This window comes from Alligator sinensis, unplaced genomic scaffold, assembly GCF_000455745.1.
Source record: "Alligator sinensis unplaced genomic scaffold, ASM45574v1 scaffold153_1, whole genome shotgun sequence".
Taxonomy (NCBI): Eukaryota; Metazoa; Chordata; order Crocodylia; family Alligatoridae; genus Alligator; species Alligator sinensis.
In genome coordinates, this window is record NW_005842099.1 from 2,058,458 (window position 1) to 2,082,807 (window position 24,350).

Here is a 24,350-nt window from a genome sequence, read left to right on the forward strand (position 1 = left end):
GGGCCGCGGGCGGGCGGGCGAGCGAGCGGGCGGGGGTCGCCAGCAGCATCAGCCGGGGCAGAGCCTGAAGACGCCGCCTCGGTCGCGGACCCCGGGGGTCCCGCAGCGCCCCGGACTTGGGCTGAGCCATTGCTCCCGCGCGCCGGGCTGCAGGGAAGCGCTTCTTCCCCCTGTTCGGCACTGGTGAGGCCACATCTGGAGGCCGGTGTCCGTGGGGGGGGTCTTGCACTGCAGAAATGTTGCGGGCAAGTTGGAGGGAGTCCAGCGGAGGGCAGTGAAAACGGCGAGGGACGCGGCGAGGCCGAGGGAACTGGGCTTCGTTACTGGAGAAGAGGAGCCCGAGTGAGGGGGGTTCAATAGCAGCTTTCAGCTACCTGAAGCGGGGTGGGGTTGCAAAGAGGATAGAGGTGGACTGTTGTCAGTGGGGGCAGATGGCCGACTGAGGAGCAATGGTGTCCACTTGCAGCAAGAGAAGTTTAGGTTAGTTTGGGGTTTTTTGTTTGTTTGTTTGCTTGTTTTGCATCTTTCTCACAAGGAGGGTGTGAAGCACTGAAACAGGCTGCTCCATCTCCCACCCTTGGAGGTTTGTAAGACCTGGGTGGACAAAGCTGTGGCTGGGATGATCTAGTTGGGGACACTCCTGCTGTGAGCAGGGGGTTGGACTAGATATGACCTCCTGAGGTCCCCTTCCAAGCCTCATTTTCTGTAATTCTTTGGCTGGAAGGGCCCCTGGGTAATGCCAGTACCTAGTTTTCCCTCCTTTTGTAGGCTCTGGAGCCCTTTCCCTGTTGCAGAGAGCTGGGAAAGGCCACCCCAGGTCAGCCTCCCCTGCCCCCCGCCCCCCCCATTGGGAACCTCTGGGCTTATCTTGTGGGTCACATAGGTGCACCCCAGAGCGTGGCATGCCAGGAGGGATCTTGAGGCTCCCCTTGCTGCCTCAGCTTCCCCAGCTGAGAACCATCAGGCTCTGGGTGGCTCTTGGAAATGCCAGCTCTTCCTTTGAACTTGGCTTCTTTGTGGAAAAACGATAGTCAGTCTTCTGTTGGCTAAGATTTCAGAGAGACCAGGGCAGGTTGGCATATATTTAAAACTTATGGATCCCTATTGGAAATCTCTGAGTTTAGCCTGTGAATCACAGTAACACACCTAACAGCGCCAATGTGGCGTGGCCCCCTGGTGGTGCTGTTGAAAGGCTCTCAAGGTGCCCTGGTTGAGAATCAGTGGTGTAGAACGTAGGTAACTTAAGGGCTAAAACATGCAGCATCCTTCTAAAGGCAGAGCATTTTAGAAGTGTGTTGGGGGAGTGGGGGTGTTTATGCTAAGTACAGTATCCCCTTTTCTAGCTCCTGGAGCCCTATGAATTGCTGTGCAGCTGCTCCTCCATGGACACACACGCTCTCCCTTCTTGTCCAAGCACCACCTTTCTGTGTACTCACAGAGGGCTCCTACGACAAGGCAAATTGCCTGCAGCAACAGGAAAGCAAATTACACCACATGCATCCGCCTTTAGAAGGTTCCCCCCCTCCAAACTTTTCACAAGCCTCAACCTCTGCCCCCAGTGGAATGTGAATCCAGGCACAAGCCAGGTTTTTCCACTTGTCTTTTTTCTTTGCTTTTTACAAAAGCCCCAGGATGGGCTAATGTGTTTGGGACCAGTCCAACTCCCATTGACTTTATGAACAAAAAGGCTACAGAATTGTTTTTCCTCGTTCGCTCTTTCTTCTTTTTTTAAACCTGCTTCTTGCCCATTTAGATGTTGCTATGGTAAACGTATTTTCAGGGCATCCTATAAAGACGGATGTGAAGTAGCTAACTGTATTTTGACACATGTTCTGGAGCAGCACCCTTAAAAGTATGAAACTTGGTGTTTTGACCTGGGAGCTGTTTGTTTTCATTAAAAACAGCTGTGGGCCAAAGACTGCCTCTGCCACTCTCATCAAATTTGCATTCATTTAAAGCAGCCCCGCTACAATTGAAGGACTCTGCAGTAACCAGTACAGTACTTGTGTAACAAGTCACTGCAGACATTAGTTTTTCTCTTAGAAGTCTTTAGCACTCATCATCTTCTCTAGGACCTTTTAAGATAGAAGTTGCCTCATAAAACATATTGGCTTTAAAAAGTATGTAATCCAGCATATTAATGCCTGTGAGAAGAAAGAACAACATTCCCTTTTCTGAGATGATAAAGTTGGGACATTGAAAGTCTACTCCAAATACTAATGCTGCTCCATATGGGTTGGACATATACAATCTGTTCCTCAGTTCCTCCACTTGCATTTTTATTTTTGTAGAATGTTTTGAAATCATTTTGTAAAAAACCCACTAAGTATTAATAAGCGTCTTTGATTGGGAAGGATTAATATAATATCATATTCCACTGCATGGCTATTTTATTTAGATTGATTAGAAAAATACGTGGTAATCATCTTCTGCTTTTGGTACATGACATCTAAGGTACTTAACACAGTATATGGGACTCTTTATCTCACCATGACAGAAGTATCCACATTAACAAACACAAGCCTGTTCAGCTCATCCCTTCTCAGAAAGCTGGGTGGGGGAGATGGACATTGCAAGATAACCAAAAGACTAACAAATCCAGACTGTGACAGAAGGAGGAGGGAACAAGCTCTAATGCCTTCAGAAAGCTGTTCTCTCCCATTTTCAGTGAGGGACCTCCAGTTCAAAGGCCTTTGTTGCGGTGGTGTGGACCAGCTAGTGTTGTTGTCTTACAGGTAACTAAGTCCCAAAATACTTTACGGCTGGAAAACTGATATCAAGACCTTGGGCCTGATTCTCAGTTGTCCTGCTTCTTGTGCAGTCACTAGTATAAGTGTTGAATATTGCCATTCTTCTTCAGTAGCATTTTATACTCGCTTTACACTGATGTAAGTGACTATATTTAATTATCCTGTGCACTAAGTTCAGTGTAGTTTGCCAGAATTCCTCTTGTTAACTTATTGGAAGCCAGGCAAGATCCCAGAACATGACTGTAGTGCCCATCATGAAACTATTTCATAAGCTGGTTGCCAAAGTCGTTCCAATTTTTGAGTGGTCTCAAGGCATCTCTCTGGCTTTTAAACAAAGGCTTGAACCTTTAGAGCTTGCATATATATAACATACATTAAAATCATATAGTGTTGCATGAGTAAGAAATAGAAGATTGCATGAATGGGAAGACTAGAAACTATACTAAAAGTATATGGCTCAAGCCCACAGTTGATACTGGAAATGAAGGAAAAGGCTTTTTTTCCTAAAGGCCAGAAGGACCTCTGGCTCATGCACTTTGAGCTTAGCCTAAGGCCAGGTGTGCTCAGCCCCCAGCCTGTAGGCCAGACCTGGCCTTTGGAGCCATGGTATCTGGCCTGTGGGGCTCCCCACAGGTCAGGAAATTTGGGGATGGGGAAGCAGTGGCAATGAATACTGCCACCCCTCCCCCACTGCCAAATTCCCAAGCCCTGCAGGGGCAGATTGGGACTGGGCCATGCCCCCTCCCTCCACACAGATGGATTGAGGGCAGGCTCCCCCTGCATGCCGAACTGAGACCGCTGGTTGGATTCAGGCCATGGACTAGGCACCACTCTGGCCCATAGAGTGAAAAGGTTGGGCACTGCCTTAGATCAAATGCAGCTGCCAAGAAAAACAATGTAATTTTATATAGATTTGAGTTTGCACGTATTACAGTCAGATGGAAAGTTAAAATGTCCTGTGTACTTCTGTCTTTTCATGCATAAGCATTTTTAGTGTGCATACTTTTGACATGCACAGTACATGTGTACTTTTTTTTTAAATCAACACTAATCCAGTATATCTCAGTTTTATGCACTCTTGCAAAGACGGTCATTTTTAACTCCCTGTTAGTTCAATAACCTGCTCTGCACCCCAGAATTTCTATAATGCTAAGGGCTGAGCATACCACCCCAACCCTCAGCATACCACCCCAACCCTCAGCCAATAGGCAGGGCTCATTGGAGGGGAGACAAACAGCTCGACCCTTAACCCTTGCCCCCCCATACTTTGCCTTCTGCTACCAGTCTGCCCCCATCACTTGCCTCCTGCTGTGCCTGCCCCCCACCTCCAGCTTTGGATCTCTATTCCCCCCCTCCCTCCATCTAAGTCCCCCACAGCCTCTGTTTCCCTCTGCAGCCTCTGCTTTCCTGCCTGTCTCCCTTGCAGCCTCAGGCCCCTGCCATCTCTGCTCTACCTTAATGCTTGCCCTTGCTCTGGCTTTGGCAGGCGGGGGCAGAGGTTGCAGGGTGAGGGAAGATGGGGGCGGGGAAGGTGGTGGGGAGCAGGGGGCCTGGTGCTGTGGACAGGGGCAGGTAGGGGAGTAGAGACTATGGGAGGGGGGCAAAGACTTATTGTTGGTGGCGATCCCCCCCTGATCAAGGATTATCACTCCCACAGGTAAAGGGTTGTAAATGAGTCCATTGATGGCTAAGAAGGCCAATCCTAGAGACACAAAATTGGGGGCTGGGGGAGAGGGAGAGAGGTAGAGGCAGTAGCTGCAGCATCTGCCTGCCTGCTCCCCCCCCATCTCTTACTGAAATCCAAGACAAGGGGCTTCCCCCAATGTTGGGGGGACACCTCATCTTGGATTTAAGTAAATAGGGCAATTCCTCTTAAACAAGGTACTCAGTAGATCTTCTTCATTTAGTCTCAGTTCCAGCTGCCTTATACAATGTGAGTCCCTTAATGGGACAGTTCTCCACAGTGCTTAACAATCTAAGATAGAGTGGGCTCCTGTTATTTGTTTCTTCTCTCTGCTTCTTCTGTCTAGAGCTCTCAGCATGGCCCCTTCTTCAAACTGAAGCAGAGTGCTAAGATCAGGCTCTGGGATGGAAGTGCATGTTGATTCTCCAAGGTCTGCTTGCTACATTCTTCTTCCCCTCATTTCAACTAGAACATCATTTTAGTGGAATCTATCCCAAGAACAACTCGAGGTAGAGATTCATGTCATTCCAAATACTTCTTGCATCATTCCAGGCTTTCAGACTGTTTTGCTATGCTTTGGTTTCTAGCCATAGTGGAGCGTAGTAGTGGCCTTTTATAGTCACACTGTCTTGATTATCATTGTACATTTTCTCTTGCTTGAATTTCAATTTGAGAAAGGTACAGTAAGATATCTGAGGAGTTGTCAGAGCTAGAGAAGTTCAAGTGTTCTGCCACTGAAGAGCTAGGTAGGGCAAATGGAACCAGAGAGTAAAATGTATGTATTTGTAGCCCTAGTATTGTGCAGTCATCCCAAAGCAGCCAGTAGGTCACAATAAGGCTCAAATTGAGGTAGGTTACACTGGGTCAGTGACCCAACATGATTTTTTTCCAAGTGTGTAGTCATTTTTGCTCTATAGAATCTTAACTTTCATTAAAGAAAACTTTCAATGAAGAAAACCTTGAAAACATCAAGCAAGGATAAACTGATATAGTGATGCCTGCTGGCAGACGGTCTGAAAGAGTAACTGCTTTATTCATGTCAATGCGTTGCTTGTTCAGCTACTGCTACCAAAGCATAAGGAAGAGTATCACAGAACCTCACAGTTAGTGGCACCTCATTTTGGACCTATGGGTGGTTGAATGTTTGGGAAAGGACCTTTGCTTCTTTCCCCTTCCAAATCTGGCCAACAGATTTGAAAGACCAGAGAGGAACACTGCAGCACAGGGATGCTCAATCCTTGGCCTGCAGGCCAAATCCAGCCCATTATTATTGGAGCCGTATCATCTAGCCTGCAGGGCTCCCCCTGGGTCCAGAAATATGGTGATAGGGGAGCAGTGGCAATTAACTGCCAAATTTTTAAGCCCCATGCAGTTAGATTAGGCCCCATGTGGAGAGATCAGACCCAGCCCCTGTGTGGCTACACTGGGCCATGGGAAGGCCATTGACATGTGGCTGCATTGGGCTTTACGTGGGCTATCACCATGTGGTGGATTCGGGCCCTGGACACACTGTTATCACACAGTAGGATTGGGCCCATGGACTTAATCCAGCCCACAGACTGATCTGGCACCGCTCATCCATTCCGCGGGGTGCTGGGCACCACTGCTGCGGTGTGTCTAAACCCCACCTGAGGGAGACAGTCTTGCAAATAGATGCTTAAGCCCATCCTTGTCAGCCAGATTCTACCTTCTTATCCCAGCTTCAGCCTAGTTCTTCTCTCAGGTGTAGACTGTGAACAGTCTTAGGCAGACATCACATCACTAGTCATGAAGTCACAGGCACAACTAACGGTGCTAAATATTGTCAATAAAAGGTAAGGTTCTGATATTGTGGTGTAACTGGGACTTGGGGATAAACACATGTCTTTGCTTTAATATACAATGCCCAGGGGAGGGCTATATTAACTCCTTCCTCTGCCCTCCAAATAGGAACCCAGCAGGACCTCTGCATAATCTGTTGTGATGAAGTCTCCTTTGGTTGCCTCAAATAGGCAGAACATAGGCTTGTGACTACTAGTTTTATTCACATTTGAGACCTGGCTCCCAAGCTGTTGGATTTTTTTGAAAAGCTGATTTACTCTGTAGTAATTGCCATCAATTTTAGCAGGAATTGAATTTCCAGCGTTATTAGGAAGCTTTGAAAATCTTGGTTTAAAATTCTAACTAGTTTCTAGGAACTGGCTTTCTGGTGAATATAGTAATTCTCAAAGAAATATAGTTTTCAGTTGCTCAGTGTATGTCTGCACAATAAATTTAGAAAAGTTAATTCCATCCTACTTTCAAATATTATCTTAAAACCTTATTATCATCTTTTTTCAAAGAGGTGATTGACTGCCACTGGAATAGTTCTGTGCTACCATGTGTTTTACCTGAATCTAGAGCTCTAAGGATATGGATATGTGTAACGCGAGGTAGAAAGGGTCAGGGCTTTATTATACTTCAGTGACTCTGTGGTAACTGCCAGTGGGTGCATCTACACATGCAATTAATGTGATGTGATAAACTCCAGAGCAGTTTGCTCCAGAGCATACTGCTCCTGGGTGCAGCATCTACATGTGCACCTGGGACAGCAACACTTTGATCTGGGGCAGAACAGCCTCAGCTTGGCAGCAGACTTGGTGGGGGTTGGTCATGGCATCGGGAGGGGCTGGGTAGGGTATGAGAGTGCCAAAACTATGGAGCTATGTGGATGACCCCCCCAAACCGGCTGCTCTGCCTCAGCTCAAAGTGCTGCTGTCCCCGTCATCATCTGCACATACATTGCAGCACAGTAAATGACTCTCCCATAAGAGAGTACTGTCCCCAGCAGTAATATCTTATGGCGGAGTAAATTAATTTACTGTGCCCTAATACCAGCACATATGTGGGTGGTGACGCTTTACTACAGAGCTAATTAGTCAACTCGCAATAAAGCATATATGTAGATGCACCCAGTATGTCTGGTTTTATCCCACAGCAAATGAAAGCTAATTTGTGGCAGAGTAGCACTAGTTTGCGCTGAGGGCCACACTATTAAGATTTAAGATCTATTTGCCACAAGGTAGTATTGTGCAGTCATCACAAAGCAGCTGACATGTGATAAGTTCCCAAGCCCAGTTGATGCAGTACAGTTGACACACAGTAAGGTTCCAAGCCCTTTACCCAATAGTACATTTTTTCAGACTTCCCATGCCTGAAGCACATCATTATTTAAATTGAAGTGGGTTAGTTGTACTAAGCCACATCTACTTAAGTTTAAATGAGAGCCACCAAGATAGTTGTTATTGGCAAACACCTCCAGCCAGTTAGCGATTTGGCAAGGGATGAAACGGACAAGCTCTCACTGTACACCCATTGTGAACCAGGCCGCTCAGTGCCGCCTCATAATGTGGAGGAGTTACATTTTACCATGAGGGCATCTCTGCAGGAATTCCAGTCAGTCAGCTCTTTCAGATAAAACTGCATGAGAAGTCTTGCCTGCTCTTTGTGATTGTAAATATCCTTTTAAGATTTTTGGCTTGATGTGTTTGGCTAGACTTTCCTTAGCCCAGCTGTTATGTACCAGTTGCTGACATTGCTGGTCTCCTGCATCTCAGAGGTGGTTACATTTTAGTGGTGAAATGTTTATTTATCATTCAATCTCCAGACAAGTACAAAATTTAAAAATATAATCTCTGTGTCTTGACAGAAAGACTACCCAAGTAATGTCTTGTCTTATCAGTAAGAATCAAACCACCATTAAAATCCCATATTCAAAAATTGCAGGCATCTCAAGGCTACTAGAATTTATTTTGACCTATCCCAAAGTGGATACCAACTCTGTATCTAAAGTAATAAATGAGTAATGTCCACAGGTATGGAATAGTGATTCTTTGTGCGCAGAGATCCAAAATGGGTATAAAATAGAAGAAAAAAGTTGCAGAACAACAATTTGGAATGAAATGAGAAAAAAAGGATAGAAGCAGAAAAAGGACAAAGAAGTACCAAGAATAAGAATAGTTAAAGCAAGAGGGGAAAAGTGCTCAGGCAGTAGGAAGGAAAATTGAAGTTGGATTAGAAAAAAGATGGAAAACCACAGTGGGAGCATTGAGCAAAAAAGAGAACTAGAGACTTTTTATCTCAAGCCATGAACTTGAGAAGTTTAACTTAAATCCATGTTACAGCTGTTTTTAATGCAAACTCAATATTCTATCTGTACAGGTTCTCAGTAACCTCTTCACTGCCTGAAGCATGAACTAGAGGCATCTTTGAAATCTACTAAGCCCTTATTATTAGAAGAAATGATAAACTGTAACAAGTCAGACTGAAACAAAGAAGGGCTTGTAAGATTTTCATGACATAGACTTAGTAAAGATAGCTGTACTGTCATACTTTGTCCTGAATTGTCATATCATCACTCCCTTGCCAAATAAATTAAATATGTTTTCCTATCAAATCAAGTTAATGAATGCTCTGCCGTCCCCATTCCTTTAGCTCTTTGTGGAGTTCTTACATATTTGCTGTATCCAGTATATCCACGTATGTCATATCCACTGTAAACCTATGTTAAGAGGATGTGGATCTGCTATTGCTGCCTTTTTAGCTAGTTGTTCAAGGGCTCCTCTACTCTGTCTTCCCCAATCAAGGGAAAAATGGGGGCAACTCTAGATGCTTTGCTCATATACGAACTAGAAAAACTAACTGTGCTTTCTTCTATCAAATAAGCAGTTTAAATCATCCTATTCTTTTCCTTCCTTCAGAAGGCTTGTCAGTGACTGCTTTCAGCTGGAGCAGTTTCTGCTCTTGCTAGGTACATTGTCCTTTGGGTTTTCAAACCCTGATTATAAAGCTGAAAGAAGTTTGTTGAGAAGCAGAGAATGCTTTAATTCCCTGGGTCTCCTTAATCACTTTTCATGGCCTACTACTTCCATCGGTTTGTTCCTTTTGGGGAACTAAGTTCAACCCATGCAAATGGTTGGAATGCAAGCATGATACCCCTCCCTAATGCTGTAAATGTAGACATAGTGCTCACTTATTCAATGCCAAACTTAGCCATGGATTAAAATAAAAAACACAAAATTTTCCATTCCTCCCACTTCTCAGAAATCCAGACAAAAGGAGGAATATATGAATAAGACAGTCAACCTTGCTGTGGGGCAGGGGCTGGATCAAATAACCTTCTGGGAAGAAAGATAAAGTAAAGTACTACACTACATAATCAAGCAGCATAGAAAGTCCGAACTCCTTCCCCTTTTCTTAGAGCTTGCTTTTGCATATAAATAATAGAATATTAGGTAAACATCACTACATCAAACCTTCACCCTAAACTCAGCTACTCCTTGATCAGCCCCAGGATACAAATATGCTTCCTATTTTCCTCATGTCTAGGTGGGGATAATCAGTTGCCTTCTGTAGGGAGCAAGCAGAATCCCCTTTTACTCTTTCCTGTTGGGACCAGCACCTTCTAGCAAGGCAGGCTGTTTTGGGTTAATGTAGGCAATACATTGTGGCACCCTCCTACTACTTTTAATAAACATCTGGTAAATTTACCATTCAGTGGGTCTTCCAAAAGAAGCTATAGCCTGATCTGAAGGCTGATGTGTAGCTGGTTCATTGTGGTTAAGGAGCTGAGATGAACCAGCTGGAGAGGGCTTCCTGGTTCAGGGGAACCTCCTGCTTCATATGCTCTCAGATATATCAGTGAAGGTTCATATTGATAACCAGTTAACTGATCAGCCCTCACAAATAGTGCAATGCACAACAACCGCCCTTAGTAAAACAAGATCCAAGGACTTAGCTTCTGAGTTACTGCCACATAGTGATGACCATGCTCATCCAAGTCATCCAAGTAAAGAGCTAGACTATGGCTTTACAGATGTTGAGAGAGCTATTTCTGTAACTACAATGTTTAATTGCTGCTCTTGGTATGAGAATGTTCTGGAAAGGGGATGTGTGTGATTGAACAGAAGTAAAACAACTTCAAGGCCCTACCACGTGGCACTTTCAGCAAAGCCCTGGATTTGCTATTGACCAGGAAAAGCATAAACTTCAAGTGCAAGTAGGTCTGGAGGCATTTATAAAACACAGATAAAGTAATCATATCAATATAATCTGACACTTAAATTACCATAATTGCCCAAATCGAGGACTACCCTGAATTTAAGATGACCCCAAACAATTAGATAATATACATGGAAAATTTATAAATTTGTTATCATTTTCCATGTATGGAATCTAATTATTGGAGGGTCATCTTAAATTTGTCTCTCAACAACTGCAGCAGGGAAAGCAGTGGCAGGGGGTCAGACAGTGGGGAGAAGTGGGGAGGGGCAGGCGGTAAGGGGAGTAGTGAAAGGCAGGTGGTAGAGGGGGCAGGCAATATGAGAAGCAGGCAGTGAAAGGATCAAGAAACATGCTCCCTGCTGCCTATGCCCTCCTACCATCTTCCCTGCACTGCTGCCTGCCCCCTTGTGCCTGCCTCTCTGCTGCCTCAGCCCCAGGGTTGGGGCTGCAGCTGCAGCCGCATCTACTGCCTCCGTTCCCCCCACTGCTGTCTCGTACTTGACTCCAAGACATGGGGCGTTTTCCCTCCAAGTTAAATGGGGAAAAAAAACTTGTTCTGGAATTGAGTAAATAGGGTAACATTTATTGGAGTTAATGCCTGCTCCACATTTAACAGCCATATAGGGTCTGTTTTCTTAAAGATTGATTTATTCTCTGGGTTCTTAGAACCTTTGAAAATCAAGACTGGAGCATTTTAAGATACAGTAGCAGGTACATTTCTACCGAAGGAAGTTTATTTAATATTTTGTTCATTATCTAACAAAGTGAAATCATGAGTGAAAAATAAAGGAAAAAAGAGAAGAATTCTTAATTAAGAATCAAGCTGTTAACAAGAAGACTCTACAAGTACTTAAAAAGGAGCATGAACTTTGCCTAGCTAAAGTCTTCATTGACAGTTTGGCAGAAATCTGCAGGCTGCACTTTGCATAGCAGAGCCTTCTGGAGCTATCTGAGGCTGTCATCTTTAGGTCCTAGTGTACTATACTCTGTGTTGGTGGAGGTAGAACACATATGATGACATTTCAAGCGCCTGTGAGTCGCACCTCTTTTATTATAGATTACCTAGACTGGTAAGACATATTGTACAATTCTGGGCTAATTTCAGATCCAGGTTTCACATGGGTACCCATGGGTTAAAGACTAGTAGTCAGTGTGTTTTGACTAGAGTAGGCTAACTGTTGGAATTTCTGATTTGCTAAAAATTTTCATATTTCATGACGGTTTGATTTTTGAATAGGAGCAAAACCAAATATTTCAAAATTTCCTATGAAACAGAAATTCCTATATTTTGTTCCAAAGATACTTACCCCGGTGTTTTTTCAGTGAAGTATGTATCTTGGTAGCTGCTTTGTGAAGCTGATAATGATTCTTCTGGGTATCACTGATCCCCACCAGTGAATAACAGTGGTAACAGACTGCAGTTACTCAATGGTAGGAACCACTAAAAGGACCAGTTTCACTTAGAGACTAAGTCAGTTTCACTCATCAGCTGTTGAGGTGTCCAGGGGCAGTAGCACCTAAAGTCCTGCTCTATCTTAAATAAAGGATCACTTTTTCAGCATTTTCAGTGAGGTTTAACTCTACCTTTCACCTTTGAATCTTTTTTTTTAAATATAACATTCTTATATTTACCATTGTGCATTTATGTGAAGGCACTATTTTTTTGCAAACTGCTTTGCCAGCTTAGACCTCAGCACTCACTCAGAGACCCACTCATATTAGTGTTTTCCCTGTGCGTGGCAGCTTGTAGGAATAGAACACAAGGCATGACATATTAGGGTTAAATGAATGATTGTATGAGCCAAAATTGTGACTTTAATAGAGCTCTTCAGAATGTTTAAGTTCAGAATGAAATTCCATGTTCAACTTTTTAAAATTTTCCTTCATTTCTTATTAAAATTTTAAATAGCTTTCTATAGGAAATCATACTGAGACAATTACTGGTATTTTCCCATTTACTGAAAACACTGATTTCTGGTAAATAAAAATGTTCAATAACTTTCAGTAGACTTGTACCAAAAATGTATTAGTGTATTAGGTGATTCACAAAGCATTTCCAAACAATGTAAAATCCATCCATTTTCAGCCCTGAAAAATGGGATCATTCTAGAATAATTTTTGTTCTCTTGCTCTCTTACATGCACACGCACATTCTCTCTCTTTCTCTTCTGGCCAATTCTAATTTTTTATTTTTCCTCCAATTTCAACCTCATTTCAAACTGAGCACCAACAATGGATGCATCTACATGAGACACTTTACTGTGCATTAGACCAATCGACTGTGCAGTAAAGCATCACTGTCTACACATGTGCTGCAATTACTGCACAGGTGATTAGTCTAATGAGCCGCTTTCTAGTAACTATCTACTTCATAGACAGTATCTACAGGTACTAGAATGCAGCGTATTAAATTAATGCACTGAAGCACATGTGTAGACACAAATTGCTCCCAGTTAGCCTAGGCAGCAGGGGGCCAAAGGGATGGGGAGAGGTGTCCTGGCTGTTGGGCTGCTGGTGAACAGCCCTAGATTGAACTGCTCCCATTCAAATTTTCTTCTGATGAGTGTACGTTCAGATGTATGTGGAAACTAAGTTTAATGCACCTGAATTTTCTGCCCAGAAAATCCAGACACATTAATTGCACATGTAGATGTGCACACTGAGAAATCTGAGCTATCTCCCATTTGTCCTAGTAGATTGTATATTCTGAAGCCGATGGATAATTTCAATTTCAGCTTGGTTTCACAATTTCACTGTTGACCATTTTAATTAAAACATCAAGCTATTTTTTTACATATTAAGAGATGTTGAAGATGAGGATGTTGTTGAGCAGCTAGAAGATTTCAAGGGTTTTAAGGATAAAGAAAAGTTTTCCCATTTGATGTTCAAGTTTAACATAGCTTCTGTCTTTGTTCTTCCTCTTTCCAGTTCCAAAAGCCTCAGCTACCCTATTTGATGCCAGAAACTCAAGACTGCCTTCTATATCTTCCCATAGGCCAACATCCCCAACTGTTCCATATGCAGTTTTTAAATCCTTCAGATTTCTCCCAAGAAATTCTACATTGCATATTCTACATTACATGTTTCCAAAGTAAATATGTAATGGCAACAAATTAAGAATTGGGTAGCTGCATAGCAGTATTGAAATGTAATATAAAATATTAGGTAATGGATTCTTTATTGGTTGCCTCATTGATTAGTTTAGAGTAGTTCATCCTTTCAGCATCAGTGTGTCACATGCTTGCTCATCTAGGACAGTCTTCTTGACTTAAATGTTTTAAAAACTCTGCATCTTTCTTTAGATTACCTTTATTTCTCCAAATTGAAGAGCTCACATGACCACCTTAAAGAAGAAATTAACAGATTTTGTAAATTATGAAACTGACCTTTTGGTGACCAGGAAGAGAAATGTCAAATGTTTATTTTTTTTCTTGACTCATTACCCATATTGAATGAATATATCAAATGTCAAGGTTGGAGTTGAAAATGGTGTGTGATTGGCTGAAGTCTAATGAGAAGGATGGATGACTTTTTGGTAACTTCTTATTGAAAGGTTAAAGTTCCTATCTAGGTTTTTTCCTGATTTTTTCCTTCCACAGTTCTTCCCCTCAAGAGGTACATTTAATTATGAATAACATAGAACCTGGGTTCTTATCCTTTACATTGATCATTAAACAATACATTATTATTAGTATTAGTACTTATTATTATTAGTAGCAGTAGTAGTAAAAGTAATACTACTACTAACAGTAATAATAATTATTATATCAAAAAGGGCATATAAATATATGTATCCTATAAGAATGCCTCAGGACCACCTTTCTGTGACCACTGAAGGAATGGACATTTGTCACTTTCCTGTGCTATTGATTATTGAATAAATAATGATTGATTATTGAATAAATAATGACTGAACCACATTTCAAGAGTCCAGCTGTACATGGACATGGAAACTGATTGTCACTTTTATTCTTAAGAGCCTTTGTTCTATGGCAACATATAGTGAGCATCCCTTTTCCTTTCCCAATTCTTACAGAGCTCTCTAGTCTAGGCCTTGTTATTACAAAGCAAGGAGACTCAGATTTTGAAATGCCTTCCGCATTCCCCAGCTTTGAAAGGAGAAACTTGCAGACAAGAGCCAGCTTTCTTTTTTTTAATCCAGCTTCAGTTTTGTTTGCCTTGCAGAAGAGTGCATCTTTGTTATTGTGCAAGATGAAAGAGCAAGTGTTACATTTTCACACTGTGAAACTCGCATGATGATTATTTCCCATTTAATTTTGTATTATGGCATCCTGTTCCATCACAGGTATAAGGAACCTCTTTACATCAGTTCGGAATCCAGACAGAATGTGGACATTGCTCATGGTCCTTGTAAAAAAATCTAGGCCAGAAATGGCAAAAGGGTCTGCTTATATCTGTATTACTAGCATTCAATTCAGGGAAGTGAGAAATTAACTTTAGATACTTACAAATTCTTCATTTTTAATTTTCTTTCTGTTCTCTGAGAAACAGGGAATTATACTGTATCTGCACCCAGTATCAGTACAGTATCTATCCAGCAGCTATTTACAAGTCTCATATTTTTCATTTTAGTCTTATCATACTGCTGCACTTATCTTGTATGCAAAACTTGAAGAAAAGGATGCAAATAGCCAAAGAATTGTTGGTGATGTGTATAATACTTGTTAGTCAAGGGCAGACATAGCCTGAGGAATTGAGATTCATGTGTGTGTGTGTATGAAATTGTTGAGGAGCACCAGTGGGGTGTTCGCCACCCTGGGGCTGTTACAAGCTTCGTGGGAGCTTGCTTGTGGAGCAGCAGGGAAAAGCCTCCAGTTTAAGGGGGAAGGTGGGTGGCAGAACACATCAGGTGTCTGCCACTTTAAGAGCTGGCGGCAGGTGTTGCCCTAGCTCTGATGAATGGCCATTTTAGATCCAGGCCAGCAGAGCGGGGAGGGGGGCAGCAGTTTGCTGCTTGATGCCATGGAAGGAACATCTCCCGGCAACAACTAGGAGGTAAGGAAAGGAGTTAATGGAGATGGCAAGGAGGCTCCTGGTCCTGGGCATGACTTGAAACTGCACCCTGCCAGGGAAGGGTTGTCTGGTGGGGCTCCCAGTGGTGTGGGAGCCCACAGGAAATGCTAGGCCAGTTACGTCCCTGGTGAAAGGTAAAGAGGGGCGCCTTAACCCCAGCCCCCGCCTTTGGGTGGGCTGTTTAACACCAGAGGAAATAGAGGGCCAGGCACACCCTGGTGTGGCACCTGAGCCCATGTGGGGTGCAAGACCCTGAAATGGATAGTGGGGCCAGGGATGGTTGTGGCCACCTGAGCCCGGGTAGGGTGCAAGACCCAGGAGAGTGAGAATGGTGGGCCAGGCATGCCGATGAGTGGCACCTGAGCCTGCGGGGGCAGGGAGGGGGGTTCAACCCCAGGACCCAGCATAGGGGGTGGAGTATGTGCCTCATGGGGGTGGAAGTGCAGAGCAGGATGCAGAGGCGCACCTAACAATCTGCACTAGAGTGGCACTTGGGTGGCCCTGGAGAGAGGGGTGAGTTGAGAGGGGTAGTAGTGAGACCCTGCAAACATGAGGGCTGGAGATGAGACTCTGTGAGGAAGGGGCGTGAAGTGGGTCCTGGTGAGCAGGATGCTTGAGGGTAGGTCCTGCTAACATGCGGGCTGAGTTAGGTCCAGGTAAGCCTTCGGGTGCCTGAGCCCACAGGTGGCTGGAGGCCAATTGGGTGGGGTGGCTGAGGAAGAGCCACAAGTAAACAATGGGGTGGGTCAAGAGCCCCTGATTGAGAGTAGCTGAATGAGTGACCTGGTGAGAGACCAGAGGCAGAGTCAGACCAGTGTTTGGCGGACCGCCCAGCGCTCACTTGGATGAGGGTAGCAGGAGGTGCCCAAGAGGCTGCATGCTTGCTGGCCGGGGAGTGCAGGGAAACAACCTCAAAGACACTTCGGGTGAAGGCAGGGTGAGTGTGGCCCCGGGGAAAAGGAGGGGCGGTATGAGTGTGGCCTTGCAAGGGGCAGCATGAGAAAAACTGTGAGAGGCAGTGGAGTGAGAGGGGCCTCAGCGAGAGGGAGGTGGTACAAGTGTGGCCTGTAATAGGGCAGAATGTGAGAGGCCTAACACTGTGCTGAGTTGGGCCTGGCCTCAGGCTGGAGCAGAGTACAGCTGTTAGAAACATCTGTGAGGCTTGCGATGCAGTACAGGGGTGGCTGGAGCTGCATGCATAGGCCCAGGAGAACAGGGCATTCAAAGGCCAGCCTTCCACCTAAATAAGACCTTAATCATTTAACAACAAGGCATGGCAGATGAGAGAGGTGGGGTAGTATGCCCAGAGGCAGGTGGGAGGAGTTATATATATATATATTTCTGAATCTAAGCATAGAATACACACCCTTAAAATTAGACTGGAGAGAAACTGTATTTTGATTCTTTCTGCTTTGGAGAAAAGCTCACTCCACAAATTTCAGTTCAGTTCCAGAAGAATGAATCACTGCTGATTTCAAATTCAGTAAAGTAGTTTTACAATTTGCTCTCTGCTTCTATAATATATTCAGTCAGTAATAGGCTGGATCTATGCTCGTTTTTTTTTTCCTTTAAGAAAAAATTGTGGCCCAATTGGTCACAATAGCAAGAATGCTGAGGTGTTTTTACTGTTATGTTGGTCAGTATGGTTCACAGCAGGTCTAGATGACCTGGTGGTAAAAATATATTTTTTCCTTTGCTGTTGTTGCTACTGCCAGGGGAGCTTAACTAGAAGTAATTCAATAATAAGGAATTTCCTGAAAAATGCCAGCATAGATAAAGCTCAAGAGAATTTAATTATAACACCTTTTTCGTGGCACATTCAAAAGTTTTTATATTGATCTAGAAAACTGCTGTTCTAATATTGTAGACCAAAGTGCTAATAACTTATTTCTCAATATCTTCAAAAGGAAAGTGTGTTAGACTTGAATAATTTCATAGGTTAGTACCTTTATTAAGAATGGAATTAGGAATGTAAACCTCTCTTAGAAGCCAGTCCTAAATTATATATTCCATTCAGCAGACAGTGCATGAATAATTGAAAGCAGGGGCCTTTATACTTCAGTGGGAATTTTGAGAAAGTAGAGAGCTTTCAGAAAAGTGATAAGAGATGTAATGGAGGTCAGTTACTCTAATTAGGATTGCCTGTTAAGGATCCTGACAGTTTATAAAAAATTGACAAGTCACTGTTGTTTCTTATTTCTAGCTGTTGAAATCTAGCTATAAATCTTTGCTTAGCCCTCATCCTGAATAAGACGCTTTAGTGGGTATTGCAATCCTAAGACTTCCTTCAAATTACTTTGGTAATTGTTTTAGTTTGGGCCTCGCTACAGGTAGATATAAACTGCTGCAGTATAAAAGCCATCCACAATATACAAGACATTTTATATGCCCTACAAAACCAAATATATATATAAAATTGTGAGTTTCTAAAATAATTTAAACAATGTTAACATTAGCATGCTGGTTTACAGAAGACAAACTTATTTTTAAGATTTCTTATAATTAATTCTGCTGTAGAAGTGGCTGTTAAATATGCCTAGATTCCCTTTTTAGGCCAAAGGTGAGAGAGATCTAGTGTGTGGTAGTACCCAGATATCTGTTTCTCTCTCGCTGTCCTTTGCTATAGCTTAAATCCTCACATTTGGAAATTTGGCAGCTTCTAGTGTTTGTTTTCTCTGTAGTGAGCTGTGTAGAAAAATGAAAGAAGACAATGTTAGAGCCAAGTTTTTTTGTAAAACCACTGTTTAGCTCCAGAAGACATGTTGGCCTTTTTGCATAGGTCCCTTTAAGGGGAGTACAGTGGTGTGGAGAGCCAAAAAATATTCCCTCCTCTTTTTCTTTTTTCTGTGTTGCCAAATGAGGTTGAGTCAAGTTCTGAAGGCTACCCCTCCCCCTATTCCCAAAACGAGCATTCATATTCAAATCCCAAACACTGAAATAGTTTAGTCAATGCACTGAGGAAGGATGTAACCCAGGAAAATCCTTTTTCACATGATTTCATACAAATGGGTTTTACATTTGCTTTGTTCTAGTTCAACCCAGAATTTCAACTGGTGCTTCAGCATCCTCATGACGAAATGGAGATTTTCTTGCCCTCGGCTGCCTTCAAATACAATTATTTGAGGAATGTTCTTGAGTCCTTAGGCATTTAAAAACTTGCACCCTCTGGGAAGATTTAATTCTTAGTTTCTTTGATTACAAAATATGTGTGCACAATATTCCTCCTTGAATCTGGCAAGTCACTGAGCACCCAAGCCCTGACTCAGCAAAGCATTTAAGCACAGCACATGTAGTCCTATTCCAGAGAAGGGTGAGAGGATATTGTTTAAATTAACCATGGCCATATATGCTTTGCTATATCAGGATCAGAGTGCTGAGCACCTTGCAGGATGAAATGGGGTGCCTGCTCTTGAGACTGATTGGAGTTTTGCCTGAGTAAAGCATCTGCCTGGCTTCCCCCTGCTAAGTGTGGATCCCCATCCCCTCTGCACAGATTCATTTTGAATCTGAATGCTTATTAGCTAGCAGACTATATGCTGCTGTGGGAGATGGGACAAAGACAGAATCAACAGGTAGCTGGTAATGTTCTTCCTTGGACAAGCTGTTTAAGAAGAGCATGAACTAATGGAGAGAGGCTATTGGTTTCTTAATGAGCTGATAAACACTGAGTTAGGGCTTATAAACACTGTTAGCAACTGTCTACAACTGTTACTAGCTGCCTGCTGCGCTGGTGGTGGGTGACCCCTCCCTAATCAGACAAACAGATTTACAGATTCCAGCAGTGTGGAAGGGAAGGCAGGGCTGCTCTAGTGCCCTCTGGCTTCCAGCCTGAGCCACTGCAAGCATGTGCCTGCATTTCTGTGATGTCTGAGTGGTTACAAACTGGTTTAGACTAGCCAAGTTAGATTAACCTGCAAAGATTGAATCAATTCAGTTTTAGGCTTTCTGAATGTCTGTCCGTGGACGCTGAGGCTATCTTGTTCTTGTATTTGCCATTTAATTTGCTTTTAATATCAATATTTTAAAACTGGATTCTATAAGGCCTCTGTCTTTATCTGGGCAGTGGGAATGAGAAGGAGCCTGCCATCTTCAGCCTTAGATATCTTGCTGATGATCAGAACAGAATACCCTTCGAGCAATACAAGGTGTTGGTGAGAGAAACAGATTTGCGTCTCAGAACAGGGGGCACTTAGGACACCCGTGGTACTTTATTTTAAACAAAATAAAATACCACGGGTGTTGTTCCAGTTTCCAAATATTTTTAGCTAAAATTACACTGATAAATCTAACAAGCAGGGCATGTTTGCCACTGTGGTGACACTGTGTGGATGAGTTGCAATGGTCAGTACAGGGGACAGAAATTTGGTCTTTATGGGCTTTCTCTCTAAGGCTGCCAGCCTGGGAAAGCTTGGTCAAGACAGAGCCCATTGATCCAATGGTTTATGGAAGCCAGTTGGAATCTCCTGACCTTACTTCTGTGGTGAGCAAAATCTAGAAATATTTGGTATTGCTTGCTAGTCACACCATCCTAACTTTTATGGTTGCCTTTAAATTGGTGGTAAAGTGACTTCCTCAGCTGCAATATTTTTATTTTAAAAGAATATTGTGAAACTGCTACAGAAGATATGCACAGTAAATATATCAGAGAAACCAAATTGTAGACTGTTTTATCACTTTACACCCACATGACCTCTCTAGTGATTTCGTGCTCCTCTTTCTTGTACATCTGCATGATCCTTTCTGTAAGAGATATGATCCTTCCATAGCATGTGAAATTCTTTAGTTTTGACATTTTTAAATAAGATTTCCATATGAGCCAAGTTCTGCCATGTCAACAAACCAACTTTCTAAAATTGGGTTTGTAGTTCTTTACTTTTTCATTTTCTACCTCCTGAAGATCAATTTCTTTGCAAACGGAAATGAAATTAGAGTGTCTGCTTGGGTTTCTGTAGTCCAGCATACTGAAGAGACTCATTTGGGAGGCATTGTATCCTTTTCTGGTAATTTATGAGTCCATGTTTTAGGTTTATAAATCCTCAAATAACAGATGCTACATATAATAGATACACAATGCACAACAGCATGCAGCAGGATTCACTGGTAAAAAAAAAAAAATTGTATTCTACTTAACTAGGGCCAAATCCCATGTTGGAGGGACACATGGGGCTTCCATTAAGGCAGAATTTGGCCCTGTATATTTTTTTTCCCCATTAGGACCATGTTAATACTTAAACCATTTCTATTTCACTGTGATGTTCCTTCCTTTTTATGAATTCAGCAGTTCAGGAACTGTATGTGCTAGAATACAGCCAAATATAAACATTTTCAGGATGGTCAAAAGAGACAAGGGATGGAAAAAGAAACTCTATTATGGCCTAGGGAAATCAATGCAAATAGCTGCAGTACAGAAGCAAGATAATGGAGAGAGAGAGACTATAATTCTGACAGGAAAAAAAAGAAAACTATATTTTCTGGCTTAGGAGAGAGCTGAAATCTAGTGCAGCGGCAGGTTTATTAGAATATGTTTTTTGGTTATTCTGACCTTTAGAGGGAGTGGTATAAACTATCCTGTGACTTTCTTACACAGTCAGTAAGCATGTACCAGCTCCATATAGCTACTTCAGTAGGTTACTGACAGGTCATGAACATTTTCTAAGCAGGGCAGAAACCAGGACGGGGATTAGGGAGGAGCACTTTGGGATGTGCAGTCCTTCTCAGTGAGGTGAGGACTCCTGTGCATTAAATCCATGTTTCCATTTCAGTAGTCACCCATAAACCTTGTTTCTTCCCTTCCTGTGCTACCTACTCTAAGACTAGGGACAGACATTCAAAAAGCCTGAGCCTGACTTGATTCAGTCTTTGCAGGTTAGTCTAACCTGGCTAGGCTAAACCAGTTTGTAACCAAACAGACATCCCCTGGGCTCCCCCTGTGGGGAGGGGGCAGTAGAACATTCCTACCTTCCCTCCCACAGTGTTGATCTGGGGGGGCGTGGCCGGGCCCCAGCAGGACTCTCTGATTAGGGAGGGGTTCCCCACCCCCTCCTGACCAGCCCAGCATGGAATTGATAACACAGCATTTATCAGCCCTAACTTAGTGTTTATTGCCCCATTAAGAAAACAACAGAGGGATATTACCAGCTACCTGTTGATTCTGCTTTGTCCTGTCTGCCACAGCATGGACCATAGCCAGCATGTGGTCTGCTAGCTAATGCTGTGTGTCTGTGTAAGGCAGAGGGGACGGCCAAGTCCCTGCCTAGTGGGGAGGTGGGGGGGAAGAAGCCAGGCAGATGCCTGCAGTCTCTGCCGGAGCTGCAGCCAGGGAGCAGAGGGGAGGGGCCAGCCCCACCCAGCCCAGAGAGATTGCCAGGATGCGGGGGGAGTCTGATTTAACTTAAACCAGCAAGGGATCTGGGACAGACATTGCATAAACCAGATGGACTCAAATCAGTTGTCTGATACTGCATTCAACTAGGTTTATCTCAAACCCGTTTCACCCATTTTCAAACTGATTTATGTGCACTGAACATCTATTCTGTTACAGATTTAAACCAATTTCTGATCACTTAAACTGGTTTATGTTTGATGTCTGTCCCTAGCCTAAATCTATACTTACTTGCCATGCCTTTGTCATTCACAGGAAGCAACAGGGTAGCTAGACTCAAAAGGCAAACGTCTATTTCACCTAGTGGGCAACTAATGTGCAGCTCGTGATTGACTCTGAGCTATACAACTAAAGTGTAGGAGCAATTCTATTACAACCTCTGGGCACATAAGTGCCCCTATTATAAGACCATTGATCATCCTCCAGAGACGCAGTAGAATGAATTGCTCCTACACAATAGTTGGATAAATGAGAGACCATTACAAGCTGCACTTTGGCCATCAATTTAGTGAAACAGAATTCTGCCTGAGGGCAGTTTAAAAATATTACTTTTTGTCAAAGGTGTATTTTGTGAAGTGTGGGGTCAAGGGGGAGGTCCCATAGCCATCAGAGGAAAGGGCTCTTTGCTCTACGGACATCTTCTCTTTGCTTCATTTCAGAGCTGTCACGTGGGCACACTTCTAGAGTCTGTGCTGTCCATTTAGTTTCTGCCATTGTCAGCTAGTCTGGGAGAAGTGCTTCTTCCCAGGGTGTCAGGAAAGCGCTGCCTTCTTTGGCATTGCCCTTGGTTTCCTGGCAGCCAGGAACGAGTTATGGCTTCCAGCAACAACATAGCGATTGTCAGCCATAAGTTATCTGGGGTAGTTTTAGTTTCCTTTTACATGGGATTTTTATTTGTTTTTGTTTTCTTAATGTTTTGGTTCAGCTGGTTTAAATGTACTCTACTTCTCTTTTTACTGTTTTTCCTGCCTCATGATGCTCTTCATGTTCATTCTTTCCACTTCCTCCTTCCCTTTGTGCCTATTTCTACCCCATCCCTGCTGCTCTTTTTTCCATCCATCCTTATCATCCTTTTCTGCTGTCACTTTCCCTTACTTTGCTTCTTTAAGGTGAAAAAATATTTCCCTTACTCCAAAAAACTGAATTAGAAATAGGTTAATGTAACGTACTTGTTTTTTAAAAATAAGGGTGACATTCTGGATGTATCTTAAGCTAATGAGTAAACCTCATTGGCTTCATAAAGGATAGGATTGCCACCTATAATTGGGTCTCATTCACTCACTGAAAGGTCTGAGTCCTGTGCAGAGCATACCAAAATGATCACATCAGCATCTGGCCTGCTGACAAGTGACCCTGTGGCTTGCAAAGGATTACTGCATCTGATTTGGTGTTTTCAAACTGAACCCTTTCAACTAGTTTCACCTCTTCCTACCTAATGTTGATTTATTATTGTATTATATACCACCAGGAAACTCTATCCAAGGATCAGGGCCCCATTGCACCAAACACTCTCTACAGATATATCTAAAAAACAGTCTATGTCCCAGAGCATTTATAATCTGTGTTTCAGACAAGAAGCACAGGTGGATAGTCAGGAAAAGAAGTACGAGATGTCAAAATGAACAAGGTTTAGCAGCATGCTAGAAATATCCAAAAATGTTACGAAATTGCAGACAAAAGGGCCTGGGCTTGCTTTAGCCAGATCCCTTTAGTTTTGCCTGTGGGAAGCCTCTAAAACTAGGCATAGGAAAACCAGTTTCAGGCCATGGACAGACATACTCTTGTGGCACTACACTACAAGTGCCCTGGCACTAAAAATATAGTGGTACTAGGCACAGATAGAGCAGAGCTAGGTACAGAGCTCTATCTGAAGTGCTATAAAGTGCTGTGGAGGCATTCAATGGCATGCTTTCCAGCCAGGGAGTGATAGGAGTGGCTTAGTCCTGTGGCTCTGTGCTTCCCACACCTGGCAAGCAGGGCTGCAGCTCCCTGGGCATGGGTTATCAGTAAGTGTGAGACTAGACCAGGCTCACCATGGGCCAAGCCAGTCTCAGTCCTGCACTCACTGACAGCTTAGTCTTAGGGAGAAGCAGGCTGCTCCTAGAAGGGTGGGCAGATGGATACTGCTGGATACTGGGAGAGTGAGAGACATGTGGAACTATGGTGCACTGGACAGATGTTACATTTAGTGCTATAAAATACAGTGCTACAGAAAAAATTGTTTAATCCAGGAACATTTTTGTAGTGCTACAGGAAACATGCATGTCTGTTCTCTTGACTTCTGTAGCCCCCCTCTAAAGCCTCTGAGGCAAAAAATAGCAATTAAGGTGTAAAAGTAGGGGCATTAAGGAATGCTTTTGTATACAGTTTTCAGTGAGTGAACAGTGTATGGTGAGTAACATTGGTTAACCTTTTGGAAATCAAAGGTAGTGAATAAAAAATGGTTACTCTCTCTCTCCAGAATAAAGAAACTCTTTCC

General features: G+C 43.2%; 1 protein-coding gene across 1 annotated transcript in view; it reads left to right on the top strand.

The window, feature by feature from the left end:
• The first annotated feature begins 57 nt into the window (after positions 1-57).
• The window catches only part of PLAGL1 (PLAG1 like zinc finger 1), an 85,972-nt gene continuing 61,679 nt past the window's right edge, over positions 58-24,350 (top strand). The window contains exon 1 of the mRNA XM_014520237.2: positions 58-183. The gene's annotated coding sequence lies outside the window, so the exon portion shown is untranslated. The remainder of the gene's footprint in view (positions 184-24,350) is intronic.